A 25929-nucleotide genomic window follows, 5' to 3' on the forward strand; every position below is an offset into this window, starting at 1 on the left:
TTTAGCGTTAAATTTAAGCGATGAAAAATTTAAGTAAACCGTAACACTTTTCTATTGATACGGTTGTTCCATCTTTGTAAACATAAACTTTATTTATTATATTTAAAGGAGTCTTAAATTTTTGTTTTTTAATATTTAAAAAGTCGATTTATAATATTTAAATATAATGAGGAAACTCGCTTTTTCAGTGCTGAATCTATTTGCGTCTACTGCTGTAGATTAGCCAAATGGTACTTTCTGGGACGACCAACAACTAGGTGCCTTTCTGGTACGGATAAATATGATTATATAAATACGGATCATGATTATTATTTTTTCGTTATTAATACATATGCCCACATTCTAGAGTCTTAGCTCACGCACGACAGCAGTCTCTTTACGATGTTTCTCTGTATACTTTATTTTTATCAAAACGCAAGTTCTTTTCTTTGTTTTTTTATCTTGTACTGGCAGCAGTGTTTTTAGGCCTAAATTTTTAAAATTAAAATAAACAATATTAAATAAAAAAATTAATTTCTTTTAAATGTAACTTCAAAAAATACAAAAAAAATGTAATTTTATTGTTTTCTCAATTTTTTTTTAATTTCGACTTTTTGAAATCGGCATTAAGTTTATTGACCTTAATTTGAAATTGGCTTTAAAAAAATGTAATTTAAAGAATTGAAAAATATTACTGATTTTTTTACTCTTTAGTGCTTTATTTTTAATGGATTTTTTACAGTTTATTTTATTTTATTGTTTTCTATAAGCACGTTTGTTTTGGATTTGTGTGAATCAACAAAAGAAAGACTCTGTGTTCGATTTTAGGTTGATTCTTATCATCTGCCTATTTCCGGTATAATTTTACAATACAGTATATGTTTGTTGATTTGAGTTAAAATTAAACAAAATCCACTAAATTTAATATTTTTTGTATAATATATAATACGTTTTTTTATCAGGTTTTATTAAATGTATAATTTCACTTAATAATATGGAAATTTATTCAAAGAATGTAAATTAATTATACGTATTTCTTTATGAAATGGAATTCATTGTAATATAAAATTAACATAACCATTTAAAATATACTTCATTTTCTTGCAGTTCAGTTGCGCCGCTCGATTGTGGAATGTTGAATGTAACGGACGGAACTAATGTTAATGAGAATGTATATTGTAAGCACAATCGCATACGTATAATATCGATAGTATCTACTTTAAGAGTTATAATATAAACTTGCTCTTGTTGTTTGTACCGAGATGTATTTGTTGATGATGTTAGAAATACCTATTCTTTACAAGATATAACTCAGGTCATCTGTTCTGATACATTAACTTTGTATTTTATTTTATGCTAAAGAAGCAGATTTAAAGACTAGATTATGCAAATGAACCCAAAGTTCACATTTAAAATTATTATCCATTGAGAAAAAACCCACGGATCATTCGACCACCTTGGGTTGTTATTTATTCACGCGGTGATATACTCACGCGGAGGAATATATATATATATATATATATTCCCCCTCTTTTTTTTTAATAAATTGTAAACTTATTCATAATTATCCAGTTAGAAATAAAATTAAATAAGTTGCAATCTCATTTTTAGCTCGATATATATATGTGATTGAGCTATGAAACGGAGTTCATAGCTCAATCTTTTTTTTACAACTAAAAAAAGTTATAAAATATTCCATATTTACACTGTTTACTACAAAGAAATAGTAAATCTGTTTGAAATAGTAAATCTAGTGCATGCGCTCGCTTGTGGTTCATTTAATAAAACTTTTTTTAATATGGAATTTAAATTTTAATTACCAAAGTCGTTTTGTTTGCCAACTGTCTTCTTTTAGATTTTCCTCATTAAAATTAAAACGATAGTTTTTGTTCATATTCGTTATTTTAAACTACATGTGTTTCTTTTATCCGTTTTAAGTATAGAAAAATTATTTGTTACCGATGTGTTTTCTGTTGTTTTATTTATGGAAATGGTCCCTCTACCTTTGAAGATCTAAATTTGTATAAGTTTTATTGTTAATGTAATAAATTAAATAAAATGAAACCGAATTCAAACTTTCTCTAGTGTATTGGACAAATGCTATAGTTTATCGAAGCAAATACTGTACACCGAAAAGTATCATAAAATAATGTTACCCAGTAATCTGTATAATACAGAGGTTGTTCGTAGGTTTTACTTTTTTATTTTCAATTCTTGCAATTGCTGATGAACGCCTAAAAACACCGTTCTATTTTTAAACAAGATAATTTTTCTTCTTTTCTGTTATTAAAACTTGATATAACAGATAATAACATTTTCTATTCTGTACAAGTAAATACATTTTTTTTAAATGTTTATAAAAAAAATTACTAATTTTGTGCGTATGTTTTTTTTTTATTTTTAACTAATGTTGTTTAGGATAAGAGAACGTTTGTGATTATTGAATTAACCAAGGTTCCTTCACGTAATTGCTATTTGATTATATTTCATTCTGAGATATTTTAATGACCATACAAACAGATTTATAGCATATTTTTTGGGGGTTATGTTCTTATACATTATAAGTATATTGGTTGTGATTGCCTCGTTTGGTGGTTTAAACGGATATATTTTCTCTCTTTAACCAGTAAATAACTTGTTTGTATATAAAATTTCAAGCATTCTAAAGCTTTTAAAAATCAGAAATTAATAACGATTTCTTCCTTATTTATTTATGAAGCAGTAATATTGTAAACAGTTAGGAGGATAAGTTTATTAATTTAAAAAAAAAGTGTAGACTCTTGCAGTTACAACAGAATAAAGGGGGAAAACAGGTTTTAGAAGACTGTAGAATCATATATTTTAATATAAGCCATCTTGTGGAGAGAGCCAAAATTCATCTAGAACTTATGTATAGAAGAAGCGTTGCAAGGATTGAATGAAGAATTAGAAAGAGGAGTAAGTATTCTAAGAGGAAAGGATAAAAATGTAAAAATTTACAGATGACATTCATCAGAAGAAAGTTAGATGAAGTAGTGAAATGTCACAGATTTATTGCGGAAAATAGGTAGTAGAAAAAAGATTATAAAATGCGACAGGAAGGAAGATAATATAAGGAATTAAGTATAAAGATAGGGGAACGCAATAAACCAGAAATAGAAAAGTTTTGTCATTTATGTAGTGTAGCCCACCTACAGTGGTCTAGTGGTTAACTCGTCGCAAATCAGTTGTTTAACAGCTGATTTTTGAAGTCGAAGGTTCTGAGGTTCGAATCCTAGTTAAAGCTAGTTGCTTTTATACGGATTTGAATACTAGACAGTGGATGTCGGTGTACTTCGAAGTTCAATTAACCACACGTCTCAGAAATGTATGCCTGGGTCTGTATAAGATTACACTTTATTGACATGATATACATATCATCCTCATCTCATTGGGACGTGAGAGGTTGCTTATTGTTCACTAGTTGAACAGATTGCAAGGTTCACATTAGGAAAATAAATAAATTTATGAAGTTTAATTCCAAAAAATAGAGGAAGCAAACATTAAAGACAATTTGACTTTGCAAAGAGATTTTTCATGTCGAAAATAGATCTGCTAGTATGGAAGAATAACAGCAGAATAATCTGTTTAAAATCCAAAAAATAGAAAGACTTTTTTTAAAATGTTTGTGTGGAGTTAGCACTTAAGTAAAATATGAACTATGAAGATAATAGAAAGGAAAACAATAGAAACCTTTAAAATGTAATTTTTAAGATGTTCAAATTAAATAGGTTGATAAAATACGAAGTTAGAATGTTTTGGAACAGATGAGAGAGGAAAGAGATTTGTGGCAGAATATTGTATACAGACCAATTAGGCTTTTGGGTCTTATATTAAGACATCAGCTATGGTTAATTTGTTGGTAGAGAAACGAGTAGAAAGGAAAACTATAGAGGAAGGCAAAGATCGGTAATAGAATATATTTATACATATAGAAAATGTGAAAAACTTATAACTGAGGATTTAGTACGTAATGATTATATCAAGGTTATAAGATTAGGACAGCACGAAAAGAACTCTAGAATAGCATCAAACCAGTCAGCTGTCAAGTAAATGTAGAATAGTACTGTAAGTTATGTAAGATTTAGAGTGGTAAGATGTTATCGAAGGGAAAAATGTTAGAGCTGAAATTCATAAAACGCGATTTAAACATTCATTGAAACACTTCAAAATGCAATGAAATCGAATACCGGGTTGACGAAGGAACGCGGTTCCATCCAGTAGCCATAACTTTAAGAAAATTAAAAAAACAATACAGCTGATAGAATTCAATGGATTTTCTCGTGTAGGCTCTAGAAATCAGTCTCGTACTATAGAATTAGCGGCATTTAAATTCGGTAAAACATTATACCAGTACTGAAGTAAAGACTAGATTGGTATTTGTAATAGAATAATTACATCTTTAAGAATTTTTGGATTAATTATTAAAATTAATACGTTTTAGCATGTTTTAGATTCCAGACAGATATTAAAAAAGGTGTGTCTTCAGAGTGTTATAAAAAACAATAAATCTTGTTGTATTTGGATGTGAGTAAAACGATTCATTCTTGTTCAAGATGTATCAAATTTATTACTGAATAACACTAAACGCATTATTAATAATAAAGAAAACTTTTGTTAATTAACTAATCTATAAATAGATCGGGTGAAGTAACGTTTAATTTTAAAAATTATTTTTAATCTAAGCAAAAAAATTAACTAATGGGAATAATGTAATTTACTTTCTTATTTGTTATAGAAATTGAAAAGAGGGCTTGTAGAGTTGCTCGGTTCTTTCTTGTTTCACAGCTGCTGACAAGTTTAGGAAGGCTGGTTGTTACAAGCAGAAGGGAAGTTTTTTTTCAATTAATGGGGCTTCAGAGTGGGGGAATTAAATTTTACTTAATGGCTGTTAAAATAAAGACTTAGAATTTTTGCATCCTACCTATCTTCATTTTCATTCCTTTTCTTTTTTTTCTATTAAGCAAACCAGTGTCTGTGGTATGTTTTTAATCATCATTTTTAGTTTTTACCCCTGATTAAAGTTTCTTTACGATGTTAATGTATTAACTAGATTAAAACCGCTTTTATTTTGTAGTTATATATATGTATGTACTAACTTTATTTTCTCGTACATTTTTCCTACATCAAAATTATTTTTTTTTATAATTTCTTGAATATGGAACAACTTTTTATTATTTATAAAGAATTAGTATTGTTTTATGCGTCTTTGATAGGTTGTAAACATCAATGCTACATTGTCAAGTTTTATCTTTACCGGTGAGTTTGATACTAAATTACTCGAATAACGGAAAAAACCGTGAGTGATATTATTTTGGTTGTAAACTCTTTTCTGTTAACATATATAATTTCATTCATTTCATTAGTGAAATTTTATTTAAAATCCTAGGAAAAACTAAACGAAAATACCCTTTTTATCACTTTCTATTTTGAGTTAACGTCGGTGTAAGATCATTAAAAAAGTTTTTTTTTTAAATATGCCCTATTAACTGACAAATCATTTTCGGCGTTCTTGCCCAATTTATACTTTTTTACACCAAAGGTTTTCCAGTTATCGGCAGTTTTTCAAGTTATAGATATTTCAGGTTGGGGTAGATATGATGCGCTATATCTATAAATAAAAAAAAATACGACTTGATTTGATTAACACAATAAGAAATTGTGTATAGCACTTTAAGTAGTGTTTGACATTAAAAAAATAATATTTTAATAGTTGTTACATTACATTACATTCCTCCTCTATGAATCATGAGACCTTGCCGTTGGTGAGGGGGCTTGAGTGCTCAGGGATACAGAGTAGCTGGACCGAAGGTGCAACCATATCTGAGAGGTATCTGTTGAGAGCCAGACTAAGGAATGATTCCTGAAAGAGGGCAGCAGCTCTTTCAGTAGTTGTTAGGGGTGGGAGTCACAATGACTTAAACGGCCGTATCAACATCACTCAGTCCTCTGAGTACTGTGCAGCTGAAAGCAATGGAAAACTACAGCTGCTTTTTTTTCCAAGAAAATGTGGCTCTCTGCATTTTCACATAGCAATAATGGAGGCGCCTTCCTTGGTAAAATATTCCGGAGGTAAAATAGTCCCCCGTTCGGATCTCCGGGTGGGGACTACTAAGGAAGGGGTCACCAGAAAATTAAAAAATAACATTCTACGAGTCGGAGCGTGGAATGTTAGAAGCTTAAAAAAGGTTGGTAGGCTAGAAAATTTAAAAAGGGAAATGGATAGGGTGAATGTGGATATAGTAGGAATTAGTGAGGTTCGGTGGGAAGAGGAAGGCGACTTTTGGTCAGGTGATTTTAGAGTAATTAACTCAGCGTCAAATAATGGGCAGGCAGGAGTAGGTTTTGTGATGAACAAGAAGATAGGGAGGAGAGTGGAGTATTTCAAAACGCATAGCGATAGAATCATTGTAATAAGGATAAAATCAAAACCTAAACCGACAACGATTGTTAACGTTTATATGCCTACAAGCGCCCATGATGATGATGAGGTAGAGTGTGTATACGAAGAGATTGATGAAGCAATTAAACACGTAAAAGGAGATGAAAATTTAATAATAGTTGGAGATTGGAATGCAAGCATTGGAAAAGGCAAGGAAGGAAATATAGTGGGTGAATACGGGCTGGGCAGAAGGAATGAAAGAGGGGACCGACTTATAGAGTTTTGCACGAAGTATAATTTAGTAATTGCCAACACCCAATTTAAAAATCATAATAGAAGAATATACACTTGGAAAAAGCCAGGCGATACTGCAAGGTATCAGATAGATTATATCATGGTTAAGCAAAGATTTAGAAATCAACTCGTTGACTGCAAAACTTACCCTGGAGCAGACATTGATAGCGACCATAATTTGGTGATAATGAAATGTAGATTGGGGTTTAAAAACCTGAAGAAAAGTTGTCAGATGAATCGGTGGAATTTAGAGAAGCTTGATGAAGAGAAGGTAAAGAAGATTTTCGAGGAGGACATCGCAAGAGGTCTGAGTAAAAAAGATAAGGTAGAAAATGTAGAAGAAGAATGGGAGAATGTTAAAAAGGAAATTCTTAAATCAGCAGAAGCAAACTTAGGCGGAATAAAGAGAACTGGTAGAAAACCTTGGGTTTCAGACGATATATTGCAGCTGATGGATGAACGTAGAAAATATAAGAATGCTAATGATGAAGAAAGTAAAAGGAACTATCGGCAATTAAGAAATGCTATAAATAGGAAGTGCAAACTGGCGAAAGAAGAGTGGATTAAAGAAAAGTGTTCAGAAGTGGAAAGAGAAATGAATATTGGTAAAATAGACAGAGCATACAGGAAAGTTAAGGAAAATTTTGGGGTACATAAATTAAAATCTAATAATGTGTTAAACAAAGATGGTACACCAATATATAATACGAAAGGTAAAGTCGATAGATGGGTGGAATATATTGAAGAGTTATACGGAGGAAATGAATTAGAAAATGGTGTTATAGAGGAAGAAGAGGAAGTTGAGGAGGATGAAATGGGAGAAACAATACTGAGATCTGAATTTAAGAGAGCATTAAAAGATCTAAATGGCAGAAAGGCTCCTGGAATAGACGGAATACCTGTAGAATTACTGCGCAGTGCAGGTGAGGAAGCGATTGATAGATTATACAAACTGGTGTGTAATATTTATGAAAAAGGGGAATTTCCGTCAGACTTCAAAAAAAGTGTTATAGTTATGATACCAAAGAAAGCAGGGGCAGATAAATGTGAAGAATATAGAACAATTAGTTTAACTAGTCATGCATCAAAAATCTTAACTAGAATTTTATACAGAAGAATTGAGAGGAGAGTGGAAGAAGTGTTAGGAGAAGACCAATTTGGTTTCAGGAAAAGTATAGGGACAAGGGAAGCAATTTTAGGCCTCAGATTAATAGTAGAAGGAAGATTAAAGAAAAACAAACCAACATACTTGGCGTTTATAGACCTAGAAAAGGCTTTCGATAACGTAGATTGGAATAAAATGTTCAGCATTTTAAAAAAATTAGGGTTCAAATACAGAGATAGAAGAACAATTGCTAACATGTACAGGAACCAAACAGCAACAATAACAATTGAAGAACATAAGAAAGAAGCCCTAATAAGAAAGGAAGTCCGACAAGGATGTTCCCTATCTCCGTTACTTTTTAATCTTTACATGGAACTAGCAGTTAATGATGTTAAAGAACAATTTAGATTCGGAGTAACAGTACAAGGTGAAAAGATAAAGATGCTACGATTTGCTGATGATATAGTAATTCTAGCCGAGAGTAAAAAGGATTTAGAAGAAACAATGAACGGCATAGATGAAGTCCTACGCAAGAACTATCGCATGAAAATAAATAAGAACAAAACAAAAGTAATGAAATGTAGTAGAAATAACAAAGATGGACCACTGAATGTGAAAATAGGAGGAGAAAAGATTATGGAGGTAGAAGAATTTTGTTATTTGGGAAGTAAAATTACTAAAGATGGACGAAGCAGGAGCGATATAAAATGCCGAATAGCACAAGCTAAACGAGCCTTCAGTAAGAAATATAATTTGTTTACATCAAAAATTAATTTAAATCTCAGGAAAAGATTTTTGAAAGTGTGTGTTTGGAGTGTCGCTTTATATGGAAGTGAAACTTGGACAATCGGAGTATCTGAGAAGAAAAGATTAGAAGCTTTTGAAATGTGGTGCTATAGGAGAATGTTAAAAATCAGATGGGTGGATAAAGTGACAAATGAAGAGGTATTGCGGCAAATAGATGAAGAAAGAAGCATTTGGAAAAATATAGTTAAAAGAAGAGACAGACTTATAGGCCACATACTAAGGCATCCTGGAAGAGTCGCTTTAATATTGGAAGGACAGGTAGCAGGGAAAAATTGTGTAGGCAGGCCACGTTTGGAGTATGTAAAACAAATTGTTGGGGATGTAGGATGTAGAGGGTATACTGAAATGAAACGACTAGCACTAGATAGGGAATCTTGGAGAGCTGCATCAAACCAGTCAAATGACTGAAGACAAAAAAAAATTACATTAGCACAAGCTAAACGAGCCTTCAGTAAGAAATATAATTTGTTTACATCAAAAATTAATTTAAATCTCAGGAAAAGATTTTTGAAAGTGTATGTTTGGAGTGTCGCTTTATATGGAAGTGAAACTTGGACAATCGGAGTATCTGAGAAGAAAAGATTAGAAGCTTTTGAAATGTGGTGCTATAGGAGAATGTTAAAAATCAGATGGGTGGATAAAGTGACAAATGAAGAGGTATTGCGGCAAATAGATGAAGAAAGAAGCATTTGGAAAAATATAGTTAAAAGAAGAGACAGACTTATAGGCCACATACTAAGGCATCCTGGAAGAGTCGCTTTAATATTGGAAGGACAGGTAGCAGGGAAAAATTGTGTAGGCAGGCCACGTTTGGAGTATGTAAAACAAATTGTTGGGGATGTAGGATGTAGAGGGTATACTGAAATGAAACGACTAGCACTAGATAGGGAATCTTGGAGAGCTGCATCAAACCAGTCAAATGACTGAAGACAAAAAAAAATTACATTAGCACAAGCTAAACGAGCCTTCAGTAAGAAATATAATTTGTTTACATCAAAAATTAATTTAAATCTCAGGAAAAGATTTTTGAAAGTGTATGTTTGGAGTGTCGCTTTATATGGAAGTGAAACTTGGACAATCGGAGTATCTGAGAAGAAAAGATTAGAAGCTTTTGAAATGTGGTGCTATAGGAGAATGTTAAAAATCAGATGGGTGGATAAAGTGACAAATGAAGAGGTATTGCGGCAAATAGATGAAGAAAGAAGCATTTGGAAAAATATAGTTAAAAGAAGAGACAGACTTATAGGCCACATACTAAGGCATCCTGGAATAGTCGCTTTAATATTGGAAGGACAGGTAGAAGGGAAAAATTGTGTAGGCAGGCCACGTTTGGAGTATGTAAAACAAATTGTTGGGGATGTAGGATGTAGAGGGTATACTGAAATGAAACGACTAGCACTAGATAGGGAATCTTGGAGAGCTGCATCAAACCAGTCAAATGACTGAAGACAAAAAAAAAAATACATTAGATAGCTGTTATTTAATTGCAGAGTAGTATGTATTCTAACGAACAAGTCATAAGTATACTGCATAACTGCTGTTTTTGACTTCTAGTCAAAAAACAAGGCGACCACTTATCATTTTCTTGCCAAAATTATTGTACATCGACGGAGAGTTTATAATAATAGTTTTTTTATTTACTAATGTCACTTCATCCGAAATATAATAATGTTTATTTTTTAGTATTGTACCAATTTTCTTACTCTACAAGACGAATAATTTTCTTAATTGTCAAATCGAAACCACCTTTGTTTATTTATTTTTTTTAAAAATTCCTGACTAAAATGACTGTTACTTGGACAATGGGTGGAAACTGCAAAACTGTAAATGGAAAAAGTCCAGCGTAGGTGCGAAAGATTAGTTAGTTTTATTTACCAGTTAGTAAGACGTATTTTCATAATTTATTTTTGTGCTTTTCACATGAGCGTAATTTAACATTGTTAAATTAAAAAGTAGTGACGTAATAAATAATATCTATATATATATATATATATATAAAAATGTTAAGTTCGTTTGTGTACGGCTTCAAAAACTCAAAATGTTCTGCACCGATTGAGCTCAAATTTTAGCACGATATATAACCCGCATCAAAGATTGTTTTCATCTATTTTTAATAAATCTATCTATCTATTTTTAATTTGGAAATGTAAACAAAGGAAAACCAATCAGATCAATGCAAGATGGCCGCTGTCAAACACAACGATCAAATTTCTTTGAATTATATTTAACAGCTAAAACATCTGTATTTTATTAAAAAAAAAAACACGATAAAAAAAATTTTAGCACGATATATAACCCGCATCAAAGATTGTTATCATCTATTTTTAATTTGTACAGTTTTTTAATAAATAAGAGGCTAATAAATCAGATGGAAATGTAAACAAAGGAAAACCAATCAGATCAATTCAAGATGGCCGCTGTCAAACACAACGACCAATCACAAAGAGCCCGTATGGCCGTTGCCAATGTAAACAAAATCACAACTGATTAAGTAGCAAATTTCTTTGAATTATATTTAACAGCTAAAACATCTGTATTTTATTAAAAAAACCCCAAAACAAAAAGAAAAGCCACCAAGAAGGACAACCGCAGTTGGTGATGATATGAATGATTTATAGCGTATGAAAATGCCATGCCTGACCGGGATTCCAACTCGGAACCACCGGATTAAAGTCCGAGATGTTACCACTCGCGCCACGGAGGCCGGCAAACATATTCGTTAGGAGCCGAATAAAAACACGACTTACCAATATTGCGTCGTGTGTCAAACCAATTTTATACGGACTATACTTTTAATACGCGAAACCCCTTGCAATGATTGAACATTAACCAAGATCTTTAACATTAACCTCTTCAAAAATTATTCCTTTTGAACTAAGCCACATTTTGATATCATTGTTTTTCTATAACACGGCTGGAATTCTTTTAGTTTAATGATAAGAAACGTTGTCGAAGACAATAACCGAATTCTCTTCCAAAGGACATAATACACCGCTAAACTATTTCTAAATAATTCAAATTCGTGTAATTTTTTTACGAATCGCGTTTTTATCAAAATCTCACCTTTTTCTCAATTCACCTGCGGGGTTTTGTTTTCTTTGGAGACCGTAATTCATTAGTAGATTCATACTCGAAAAACATTTTGGAGACCGTAATTCATTAGTAGATTCATACTCTAGAATCACGTTGTACACTGAAGCAGCACAACTTCTACTTACGTTAGCAGTTTATTAACATCTGAAATCAACGCAGTTTGATTATTCTGTAAATTGTAAGCATTACTCTGCTTTTGTAAGCATTTAAAATGATGTGTTTTTTCGCAGCCCACAAATCTTTATTTATAAAAACGTTAAGTTCGTTTGTGTACGCTTCAAAAACTCAAAATGTTCTACACCGATTGAGCTCAAATTTTAGCACGATATATAACCCGCATCAAAGATTGTTTTTATCTATTTTTTGCATCAGTCACATACCCGCGACCGCGAGAAAACAGTTTTTTAACGGTCAGTTGTGTACCAGTGACCGCGTCATCTGCCGGAAGCGAGGGGAACACCCGCCATACTAGCTAACGACAACCGCAGTCACATGTGAAACAATACCGTTCCCAATTACATTGTTTATTAACAAAAAAAAAAACGTATCCACTTGCATCTGATTCAGATTATTATACAATCTGAATTAAATATTCACTTTAATCGAGGTACTTTTGTGTGATCGTGTCGTGATTGAGCTGCGCCTTTCACCAAGCTCTGAATTTATTAGAAAACGACCAACAGTGTGATATATGTATTAATGACGCGTGCAACACTGCACATCCAAACCAAATTCGCGCATTATTCGCAATTATATTGACCGCTTGCTTCCCTTCATCTCCCACAGAGTTATGGGAAAGATATCGATCGCATATGGCTGAGGATATTTTGCATAGAGTACGCCTAGAATATACCAATATGACCATGGAATTTACAGAAGGCATTTACAACGAAGCATTGATAAATATTGAAGACAAATGCTTAGCTACTGCAAATAAAGTTCTTAGTCAATTGGGAATGCCAGCACCCACCCGAGCTGCGATTGCTTCATTTGATGTGGATTTACGCCGTGAACAGTTACAACATTGGTGATCTTCAGTCATATGTCCAATCAAACATTCCCAAATTAACGCGTGAACAGAAAGGCATTTATGATCGCATAATGCAAATAATAAATGACGGAATTGGGGGACCTTCTTCTTGGATGCGCCAGGAGGAACTGGGAAAACATTCCTCATTAGATTGATTCTAGCAACGGTTCGATAAAAAAATTACAATTATCCTGTTGCGGAATATTAATCAGCCAAAACTCTGCAACGGCACGCGACTTGCAGTTAAGAAATTGATGAATAACGTAGTGGAAGCAACGATTTTAACGGGGCCTTTCAAAGGTTAAGATGTCCTCATTCCTCGAATACCCATAATCCCGACCGATACACCATTTTAATTTAAAAGATTGCAATTGCCAATTCGATTGGCATTTGCAATCACAATCAATAAAGCTAAAATTGTGTAATAAGCTAAATTGTGTGGTTTAGATTTAGATGCGGATTGCTTCTCACATGGGAAACTGTATGTTGCGTGTTCCCGAGTCGGCAAGCCAGATAACCTTTATATCTACGCAGACAGCGGAAAAACAAAAAATATTGTATATCCACAAGTATTGCAAATTAAACTTCTATGAAACGTATGCTTTGTTTTGTTTCTTATTTCTCATCCATGCCACCACAATGTGCCACAGCGAAGCATGGCGGGTAGAGCTAGTTTTTTATACTTTTATAAAAATTTTTTATACTTTTTTATATTTTTGAAAAAACGTTTTTCAGTAATAAAGTGAAATGAAATTACGTAGTTTAACAGAAAAAAAAATGGCAATTAAAACTTTCGATTTCTTTTATCTTTATTATGAAGCGATTCATTGAGCTTACAACTCGGGACTCATTTGTAAAGAAAAAACGTGACTTACATATTTTAGCTTTTCCTGTATATATATATATATATATATATATATATATATATATATATATATATATATATATATATATACACCAGTAACTCATCATTCTGAATGAGCTTTATACCTATAAATAATTGTTGTAATTCGTTTTTTATTTTGTTTTTAGATTAAGCCCTGTTTTGTGCTAAGCTCTTATATACAAATTATGTTCATAATTTCTCTTTTAATTAGCATTATGAAACAAAGATTTCAAATTAATTTATAAAAGTATCTTAAAGATGTTAAAGAATTGTACTACTTTCCCGGCTATATCCTGCTATTGAATTTATAGTTATAACGGGAAAGTATATTATAGATCGGTCAAAAAAGAATTTAAAAAATTGGTCTTTTTTTAAAGTTTGTGCTTTAAGAAAACATTAAAAACATTTTTAACAGAAACAAATAGATTTAAATAAATTGTAATAATCTACGAAAAAAAAGTTTTTATTCCATTGCTTCAAAGTCCAAAAAAATTATTTTTGTCAGGCGGGCGTTTGTGCGTACGTACCTAAGTATGTTGACCTATTTGGTCTTATAACTTCTCCCCCCCCCCCAACCCTGTCGACCGATTTTCTTCAAATTTGGTAGGTATACCTTCGAAAGGAAAGAATGTATTAAATGTTTGAGAAAGTTGGAAAAAGGATTACGGTGTTTTGGCCGAAATAAAATTAAAAATTTTACTGGGTTACTTTAGCAAAATATTTTTCTCACAAAAGTTGAATTTCTTTTTATCAAGATCACAAATTACAAAAAAAAATTATTTAATATTCATTCACTCCCCAAAATATGACATATTTTTCTTTTTTTTTAGCTATATCTTGCTTCAGCAAAGGAACTAATGGGAGTTTTTTGCATCTATATTTTCTACATAAATAGGCTTTCAAACCAGTATAAAAACGTTTCCCTATCCCACTCCAACGATCTGTGATAACAAAAAATATTTTTTTTAATCATAAAAAATTTTTAATTAAAATCCATCTCCAAGTTATTACCCATTGCATTTAACATGCAAACATCTTACTTTTTGATAGCCCTTATTTTTTAGTATTTTTTGAAAAAATAGCCAAAAATGTTCACCACTTCTAGAAAATTCAATCGTAAAATTAGAAATATATAACATTGTGAAAAAGGGATTCGTAAGTTTGGTTATTGTTTTTCAATAAAAAGTGATTATTTTATCAATAAAGATACAATTTAGAGCTTAAAATGATTGATTTTCAAAAATGAATTGTATAACTTAACCGAAGTAGCCGGGAAAGTACTGGAAATTCATTGCCGGCTCTTTTATAAGGTTATAAAATTAACAACAAAATTAAATTTACAGTATTTCAGCGTGTAGTTTTTACTTGTCAACTGGTTTTTATTAAATTCGGATTTAAACTGGAAACACGTACTGAAACCAACAACCTAATTGTTATTTCAGTGTACGAATGTGTTTACTGAAATAAGTTTTTTTATTTACCAGTGACGAAGTAGGCCTATGTCTGTTCATTTGTACGTGCAATTTATTTGTTACTTATAACTGTACCTGTAATAAAATAGAATTTTTCCTTTCAGTAACTGTTATTTATTTAATACTTTTTAACTTATTATTATTATTATTTTGTTACTAATATTTCAGTTGATCGGTTCTTAATAAATGTTTAAGTTATGTTAAATTTGAGTTACTATGTGTTACCGAGTTGTTAATTTTTTGCCGTTATGTTCTACCTTTGTGGGGAAAGAAACGAGTCCTCCGCTATATAACTTGTGGCTTTATTCCTCTCTTTGAAGAGGCATGCCTAAGATTGTGAAATTGAACCGGTAAAAATATTAATTAATTATTGGGAGTATGGATAAATTCAGCTTCTTTAATATTATAACATTTTGATTTACCTTCTCATTTTGAGCGTTCGGTATTTACGTCTAAGTAAATGCCACAGTCAAAAGCTGAAATAAATACTTCAAATGCATTAATGTGAGATGGCATAAAACTACGTTAGTAATGTTTAAGATCAAGGAATATATTAAAAAATATATTATAGTGGTTTATGGTGAGAAATGAAGAATTTAACAAGGTTCTTTTTGTTAAAAGTTCATCAAATCAGTAACATTACTAGGTTAGTGATATTTTATTTTCTTTCCGTTTCTGTGATTGTCTTTTTTTAAATTTTATACTTTCTTCATTCTAAGTTTCTGTTTTATTTCTTTCCATAGAGTTTTTTCTCTTTACATTTCCCTCTATAGTCCGTCGTGATTTTATCATTTTGTACGGATTAATGGTAGACAGTGGTATAAAGTTGAACAAAATGGTTGAATATTAATCGACTTATGCAGCCTCAGGTTTACATTTTTTAAATTAACATTTCTATTTTTTAATTACGTTAAATTCGTTTTAAAATCTACCTACTCTAATCTATCTACTAGTAAATGTTATTAAAAATAATATTTTTCTCAGTCGAATTCTAAATTGGATCTAACCATTAAAAAATTATTTGAAACTGATAAAGAATATCTGATAATTTGTCCTTTTTCTATCAGTACTGCTTTAGGAAAGAAATTAAATTTTTAGTAGCTTTATTCCTACCCCAAGAAGAAGAATAGTCGAGTTAATAAATATCGATTTTTGGTTACGCGTTTGAAATAACAGAGGCGTTTTCTTTCTCAATTTTCAAACTGACATCAAAAAGTGACATTGCAAGAAACTTTTCGGCCGTAAATAATTTCAATACGTCTTATAGATAAAATATGGTTAAAAGATTAAAGTTATTTAATACAAACAGAGGTATTTAATACCTCTGTTTAATACAAAGTATTTATTCTTTGTATTCGTACAATATTCAAGCTAATAACCTCTTTCTCTCCTCCAATTCTCCTTAATATCGTACTCTACTTTTAAATTCTTGATTTTGTTCCTCCTTTTTAATTTTATGGTAAAATAAAACTGAATTCAACTAATAATTGCTCTGCATCCCTAGATAACACCTTACCTTTTATATTCTCAATTATTTTTCAGAATTTCATCTAGCTAGTTTTTAGTTTCTAAATAAGAGAGATATTATGAAATCTAATTTTTTACATCGAATTTTATTCCATTTTCAAACTATTCGTGTAATATCTCTGGCTGATCTGACCGATCTCCATGGCGAAGAGATAGCGTCTCAGCCTTCATCCAAGAGTTCCGGGTGCGAAAACGGATCAGGCTTAGCATTTTTCATACGCTACAAAATTCCATTTCCATATCTCTAGCTACAAAAGATTAAAAATAAAATACTTTTCTGGTAAATTAACTTATCAAGCAAAGAATTCCTTTAGTGATTTTCCTTGATAACAATTGAAAAGTGTCGGGAATAGATTACATATTTATCTTTTTCTCTCCTTTTTAAATTCAAACCTTTTTTTTTCGTCTTCTTTTATTCATTATAGCTAACCGATTTCTGAACATAGTGGTTAAATTAGTCATCGCAAAATCAGCTTATTTTCGAAGTCGAGAGTTCTAGAGTTTGAGTCCTTTTAAAGGTAGTTGCTTTTATATTGATTTGAATACTAGACTGTTGATCTAGTATGTGGTGTTCTTTGATGGTTGGGTTTCAATTAACCACATGTCTCAGGAGTGGTCGATCTTTTCAGGACTACATGTTTACCGGTACGTTTACATTTGCAGCTGTAGGCCTGGCACGTCGATATAAGTAATTTCGTTTGCCTATATACACACCCAGATCTGGCAGCAAGCTGGAAAAACTGGCTGAAATATATATATATATATATTTGGTACTTTTTCGAAATTTCACAGCCAAAAGTTTTTCACGAATTTAACATATTCGGTTGTATATAATTTATATACTCGTATTTAAAGTTAATTAGACAAAGTTAGCGAACGAAGCGAGCATAGGTTATGTTGATACACGTAACCTCGCTAACCTCGTCTGATTAATACTAAATATAATGACTGTAATTATAATTATTTTTTTGGTTGTGAAATTCCGAAAAATTTCCATATTTCTTTTAAACTGATTTGCTGGAGAAGGTTTTTCTTGAATTATTATAAAGGAGGGATCTGCGGTTATAAAAATTGTATGGATCAAATTAATCTATATTCTGGATATTTTAATTAAGTTCTTTTTGTTTTATTTTAATAACATAGAGAGGTGAAACCTTTTGTTTTATGTTTGGCTGAGTCGTCTGTTTACAAATTTAGAAATTGAGAATACTTTTCGGCTTCATAATATAAAATTATTGAATGCTATTCTGCGTCAGTCGAAACAGTATTGAAAGATTTTTAGAAGAATATATATATAATATATATTTATATTTAATATATATATTATTTTATATATATATATATTTAAAAAAATATATATATTTATATAATTTTTTTTTTTTTATTTAACATTTACTGTATGATTTTTTTTAAAGGAAATTTTCTATCTATGTGGGATATTGTTCAGTTTTGAGTTGATAAACGGTACTAATTTTTATGTGGTGGGATGGCTTATTCATTTTATTTATGGCGATTACTACATAATATTGAATGAAATTCAATAAATTCACTGGTGTATTATATTGATTGAATGAAATTATGGTGTAGCATTTTTATTCTATCAATTCCCGGGTGTATAAAGAAAGAGCGCTGGGGTACCCGTTAGCAAAATGTTTGCAGAAGTAAACAAAGGTTTTATCTTCTTTAGAGTGAAATTTTACTTTCATTAGTTTGTTTGACGTTTTTATATTAACAAGTAATTTTATGTTCAGGAAATCGGAATTTTTTATTAATTATTAAATATGTAATTTTGATATTTTAAAAGTTTTACTGAACGAGATGCGGATCCCTGCTTGGTTTCCCTTCCTTTCGTATTAAGAAAGACAAGGGCACTTAGATGTGATGCACTTAGATCTTAGCATTGTAACATTAATGAAAGAAAAATTTTTTGTCAATTTTTTTTAAAGTGACATAATAAATAATTTCTTTTTTTTAATTTCAATGTAATGTAGCTTTTTTAAATTATATGTATGTCTTTCAGCTGCTGTAATTTTTTTTAGAATAAGTTATTACAACTACTCATTAAACGTCTTCAGTCTACTCGTGTTGCCTACAAAAAGTTGTGTAGGCTATTGTAGTGCGCATCCAAATCGGACGTGTTTGAACATGCTCGTATACAGCCTGTTTTATACTGCGTAGTACAATTAAGAATACTCATATTGCATATTTGTAGCTTTTATATTTTTATTGAAATTCTTGCCGCACCTTACTTATTTTTTTCTAAATGTGTATCATGAGAAAATGTTTACAATGACTAGTGGATTATTCACGACATAACTTCGTTGCTACTATTCATTAAAAGAATTTCATAAAATGTAAAAGTAGTATTTGTTTATAAATTTCTAGTATTTGTTAATTTATTTATCAACCGTACTCGTATCTTATTTATAAAAGGTTAAAAATCTTATTAGGTTTTTGAATTGTTGATAAACCATTATTGTTTCATTATTAATTCCTAGTGTCGGGTATTTGTGTTAGATGGAAGTTTTTTAGGCGACTACACCTAGAAATATGTAATATGTTTGGATGGGATTTTTGTACCTGTAACTCCAAAAAGATTGTGTCGATCTTCATAGATAGTTTTCAAACAGATTTTGTCAATTGTAGATGTGTCGAGTTGGATGTCAGACATCCTACAGATGTGAAAAGTAGGATGGTGGATGTCAGACATCATTTTTCTAATCCCTAAAACAAAAATATTTTAAATTTAAGTTAAATGGCAAATAAAAATTTAGCGCATTTAAATAACGTTTTTCAATATTACACAGATTCGTTCATATGATCCTCTTCACTCACTTTCACTCACTTCAATTAATGATAATCTGAAGCTCCACGTGATTAACGTAAAATAGAATACGATCATTTTTGAAGTAATTAATATTTCGGAAAAAAAACAATATACTGTATACAGTAAAAATGTCTGCCTCGACAGTTGTCCTATTTAAAGAGAAACTATTTCTTATGGATAGAATGGTATAAAAAAATATAATCGTAGTTTAAACACGTTGTTAGTGTTATTCATTTATTAGTAAAATAAAAATTATAAAGATTATCCATCGCAAAACAAAACAAAAAAACAGTTACGTCGCTATTGTATATCGTATCCCGTCTTCGAGTAGCGATAAATCTGTTATTCCAATCTACTATTGTGATTGCGTCAACATCACTTCACCACAAGCTTTATTCCGTATATTTTTATATTAAAAGCGTTCAAGTTAGCTATTCCATTATTTAAATTCACTTTATCCCAACATTCGCCTCTAGTTACAGTTGTACTTTAACAGTAGTCTTGAAACAGACAGTTCTTTCGCTCGGGCACTAGCAAAAGGCACGTTCGACTATATCGTTATTGGAAATCACTCGTTTACTTTTCCGCCGTTTTTCTGTTCAACCTCTGACGAATTATTGCATATTTATTTCCTTTTTTACGTTTTACCGTTCTGGTATTTTAAAAATAATTGTTCAACAGGAATTTTCATTTATTACAATTTTTTTATCGTTAGTTTTTCAAATAAAGTTAGCATCCGATTATTTTATCGAAAATTTATGGCAAAAATAATAAAATTAAAGGAGAAATTTAAACGAAAATATTTAAGAAATTTATTTAAACTGTTGTTTTTGGTGAATCGCTAAAGATTGACAAATCAATTTAAACTAATCGCAAGCAATAAAATGTTTAAATAAGAAGTAATTAAATTAAGGGAACCAGTAAATTTATAAGAAAATACTTTCAATATTTATTTTTCAGATTCAATCGGTGGTCGCGACTAAATAAGAATCAAGATTTTGTGAAACATAATAATATTACAAAAAAATATATATACAATTTTCACTTTAATTATCTCAAAGTAGCTCACCTGACCGGTCTAGTTGTTAACTCGTCGCAAATCAGTTTTTTTAACAGCTGATTTTCGAAGTCAAAAATTCTAAGGTTTGAATCCTAGGTTGAATCCTAGCAGTTTAACAGCGTTAACAACTGCTTTCATATGGATTTGAATACTAGACAGTGGACAACGGTGTACTTTGATGGTTGGGGTTCAATTAGGAATCGTCGGCCTAAGTCTGAACAAGACTACACCTCACTACATGTCATACGTATCATCCACATCTCATGTGATTTTTCCACATTAGGGGAAAAAGTATCACAACAGCAGATGCACTTTGTACTCTTTAATAGCATAACATTAGATGAATATTATTTCTCATCTGGAACTACCTACGTGCCTTTTATTTGTTTCCAAAGAATTCCACTACACTATTTTCTTTTAAGGCAATATTTCAGTATCGGATTAAGTCCAAATAATGTTTTTTTTTCTTTTTAAATTTAACCAAGGAATTTTTCAATTGTTCAGTAAATAATATTTTCCTCTTTGTTTAAGATTATTATATATAAATTAACTAATCTAGAATGAATTTAGTCCCAGTAAAAATTGCACAAGTGCTTGGTCCTGTTACAACTTTATCGCCACTCTTAACAAATTAAAGACAATAAAAAAGGATTGCTCCGTACAAAATGAGTATTATTTGTTGTATAACACTCTTTTTAAATTACCATTGTTGCCGTATTATTCTTTGCAAAACTTATTACGAAGAAGGTAACAACAAAAAAGAAAAATGTGCGTAGCTGTTAACAGTAACAGCTGTTACTGACAGTTACAAAATTTCCTTAAATTAATTTTGGTAACTTATGAAGTTAAATAGTTCTTCTTTAAAACTTTACTACGAACATTATCTTAATGAATTATTATTTCAATTTCGTATCTAATTTTTTGATTTATGAAAACCGCATCGAGTTGGCCAGATTTTAATCAGACATGAAAAATATTTTCTTTATATTTAGATAAGGATAGGAACGCATGTATTTTACTGTACATCAGAAGAAAAAATGCTTAGTTCGGTAGATACATATCGTAATAATAAAAAATAAACTAATGGAAATTATGTACGCGCGCGAGAACGAGGGTTAAGATTACAAGTTTTACAATTTTTATTTTGTTAAACATTCTTATTTTAAATTGTATTATACAAAAAAAATGAATAATCGTGAAGTTAATTTTATTATTAACAACAAATTAGACGTAAGAATTTAATGTGATTAGTTGTATAATTCTACAAATTTTCTTATATATAACTGACCGATAAAAATAATTTGGTGTACTTAATAAAAATAAGATTAGCAATTGTCAAGCAGTTTACGTATTTGTTAGGTTTGGATAACATCCAAAATTTCTTACTAAATTTAGTCTTCAATTTATAAATTTATGATCATTTTGGTTTTTTGGCCTATTATATATTTAATGAATATATGAAATCGACAAAGAGTAAATTTAATGATTTATTTAAAATTGTTTTCATTGCATTTTACTGATTAGTTTGTTGTTCATTTGTTATTGCTTTATCGTATTTACGTTAAGCATATTATAATTGTTATTAAAGAATGTTTGTAATCTTTATTGGACAGTAAAATTGAGGTCTGAAATTGTCCGTTACTTTATATAATAAACGTAAATTAGTTTAAAGATGCATCCCTGAAGATTATTTAGGAATAAGTAAGTAAAACTCACCAATATTTTACATAGGGTACAGCAATTAAAGCAACTAATCCGGCTAGTGTAGAAATGGATTCTGTAATCCACCGATGTTGAAGGGAAGTATATTCTGCATTATGATTGGTCGGAGTCGGGTTGGGACTCGGAATCTTTCGATTAGAAATCCAATGGTATTCTCTGTGAATTGTCCTGCTCCCTTTTTTTGTACATTATATATTTAAAAGGCTAGAAGACCGTAGTCGATTTTACGATTCTTACGATGAGGAAACCTTTCATGTTTATACTTGCAGAAACATTTTAAGCTGTTCTTTCGTATACATTCATTTACTTTGTGTTTTTTTATGCTCTCTTTTCATATATTTTGTAAAGTGGTCACAATCATTTCCGACGCAGATGTAATGTTTTGACCGTTCCCTACTGTGGTCGTTCCACTCCTTGTAATATACTGTATTCGTTAATAAAGAAATTATATCTCCTGTTCAAAACAGGTAGGAATTCAGATAATCTTAAAACGTGTAAAACATATACGCGCCTATGTTTTGAAAGTAATACGCCATATTTTGTTTATATTTTTAAATGTGTAATTATTACAAATTTTTATAACTGAGTGGCGTTTTATTTTACAAACGAAGATTCTTTTTGAGAAAATTCATGCGAAATTAAATAATTAAAATAATTTGACATAGTTCCTATATATATATATATATAAATACTGGCACCCTCGTCACGGCTTTGCCCGTTCTCTATGATTACTTGCTTTTCCGTCATGGTGAATTTTTTTTAATTTAAATTTTTTAGTCAAGTAATCGGAAGTAGATGCAGACAGTCGCGTCGCACATACAATAACGTGGCAGTGGCTGTGTTGGTTGAGCCACCGCGCTGTACATCGTCACAACCCTTAAAGAATCGAAATTTAAAAGACCCGAAAGTGGTTTTTAGGTATTTATCTGAAGAGTATTTGCAAGCCCATATCTGCTAAATATTTCATTTAGTATAGTCGGAAATGGGGAAAATTGCCAATCATTGTTAAAAGTTTTTTACCTTTTTTCACTTCTTTCAAGGTCGAATTTAAAAATCTAGAAATTGGTTTTAGATATTCATATGTCGATTTCTCATACCAAAAAACAAGTTGATACCTTCATTAGTTACCGAGAAATTAAAGACTAGTGTTGTTTAAAAAAAAAAATTCAAAAATCAATTTTAACCCTTTAGACTCGGAGTTTCAAAGAAATCTCGAAATTGATTTTTAAATATTCGCACTAAGATTACCGATATACACACGCGCGTGCACGCACAGAAACACACACACCAAAAACAGATTAATGTATTCAGTTGTTACCGAAAAATTCAAAGAATAGAAAAATTTCGATGTTATTCCAATTCAGTGGCGGCTCCTAGCTAAAATTAGTAGGGCTGCTGCTCCGGAAAATTTTTTTCTGAGCCTTTTCAAGGCCATAGTTAAAGTTTTCTGTAATTTAAAAGAACCGGAAAAATGAATCAAATAGAATAGCTGGAAGCAGGATAATAATTTAATTCTACACTTTATCACATTCAAGAATATGGTACATGGTTTTTTAGCACATTGTGCTTAAAACCGTATTCGGTTTAACCAAATAAATAACAAAACGTCAATACAGATAATACTTTTTAGTATTATTAGTTAATAACTTAATAAAATGTCCGCTTATAAACACTATAGTCCAATGTTGCTTAATTTTTATTTCTATGTACACAGAAAGAAATACATAATTAGTTTTTACTAATTACCTTCTCTTTCAACCGTCCCGGCTTGTTTTTAGGCAGATTTGACAATCAAAGAGCCCTTGCTTTCGCCATCTTCTGATCACTACTGAAAAAAATAACTAAACCACTTTCATATTACTTCCACCGACTAAACGAGAAAAGGGAACGAACAAGGAACGTTTTACACACGCGGAGTAAAAACTAACTTCCACCAACACGCCAGGGTCGGCACTGCGGGTGCGACAGTGCTCTCTCATCGCAGAAATAGGACAAATTTGCAATCATTGTACAAATTTGTTCTAGTTATCTTCATCTCTTTCAAGGACGAATTTCGGAAAATCTAGAAATTAGTTTTTAAATATTTACATGAAAATTACATACACCAAAAATCAAGTTCATATCTTCATTTGCTATCGAGAAATAAAAAAAAATAGCCGGGTTTCAAAAAATCGTTTCTAGTGTGCACTTATACCGTAAGAACATATAAAAATTTTTATCAATTTATCTTCAGTAGTTATTGGTGGGCATTGATGAATCAGTCAGCCAGGACAAGTTACTTTTATAGTTGCACACACACACACACACACACATATATATATATTATATAATATCCCAAAATATATATATTGGGTTAGCCGATATCGGATGAATTATTATGAAAAAGCTGTTTTTTTAATCCTGTTTCATTACTTTTTAATAAACATTTTATTTTACTTCGGTGGTGTCTTGTCTCCTCATATACAATAATCCCTGTGTGCTGGTTGAGGTAGATTAGCGCTTGTCTTCTCGTACGGGAGGTTGACAGTTCTAGGCCAGGCTGTAACACTTATGTGTATTTTAAATCTACTACTGGATTCTTGATACCGTCTCCCGTTTACAATTCTGCTGGATTTTAATTAAAACATTGTCTTTGTGACACAAATATTTAACAAGCTTCAAGAGATGCAGATGCCTACAATTCCTGATTCAACAAAACATTACATCCAGGATATAATTAGAATTAATTAATAAACCCTAATTCTTTAGTTGTGTGTATGATAATAATGTTTCTTTCAAAAATTAATAAATAATATTAATGCTTACTTAGGATAATTACTCATTTATTATTCTCCTTGTATTATTTATTTATTCTCAGTTTAAATCGGAACAATCAATAAAATAATTGCTTTTAAAATTAACGAAATTTTGTGATTAAGGTAATTGCAAATACTGCTGATAAACCTTTGTACTATAAAATTGCTGGTTTGATATAAATTCCTCGATTAGTAACGTATTATTGTGAAGTATTTAGTTTATCTTTCTAATTGTTATTTGATTTCTTTTTATCAGCGGCGAGTTTGTTCTGTAAAACAATTATTTAATCGTATAATTATAATCTATAATTTTTACATTCCCTGAAGTAAGTAAATACAATAAAATTTTATTATTAGTTATTAATAGTTTATAGAAAATAGATTACCACTATCTAACCCTGCTTATTTATTATCAATATTCCGATATAATGTTTGTTGATTCGCCAGGTTGTTTTCGGTAAAGAACTCCAGGTATTTTTAAGGAGTAATAATTTTGAAATATATATATATATATATGTCGGAGAATAAAGTACAGTGGAGTATCTTCCGACAAAACGATGAGAATATTCTTTAGAATGTCTGTATTTTTAGTAGTTTTAAGAAATGTATTATTACTAGTAATATTTTGTAAAATAAGGTTTAAATTGTTTTATTGCGGTAGGCTTAGGCCTAGGTAGGCACATGGTTGTCAACGTAGTCGGGATCCCAGGACGATAGGGGTATCATAAAATTAATAAGGAAAAGGAAATATGCAGTAGGTATATTATTTGAGAATATGGAGAAAGGGTAGGCTTGCTTTGGAACCTAGATCGAACGGACGTCCTGGTGGTCGCGAATTCGTTGTTTCCCTGAGCCTCGGTCTATCGCAGGTTGTTTTAGTATTGTTTGAGTTCTAAATTAAATTAATCTTATATTATGATTCGTGTACTGCT

General features: G+C 30.8%; 1 protein-coding gene across 1 annotated transcript in view; it reads left to right on the forward strand.

The window, feature by feature from the left end:
* LOC142320335 (inactive tyrosine-protein kinase 7-like) overlaps positions 1 to 25929 on the forward strand; it is a 217938-nt gene that overhangs the window by 5820 nt on the left and 186189 nt on the right. The gene's annotated exons all lie outside the window — the stretch shown is intronic.

This window comes from Lycorma delicatula, chromosome 2 (genome assembly GCF_047948215.1).
Source record: "Lycorma delicatula isolate Av1 chromosome 2, ASM4794821v1, whole genome shotgun sequence".
Lineage (NCBI taxonomy): Eukaryota > Metazoa > Arthropoda > Insecta > Hemiptera > Fulgoridae > Lycorma > Lycorma delicatula.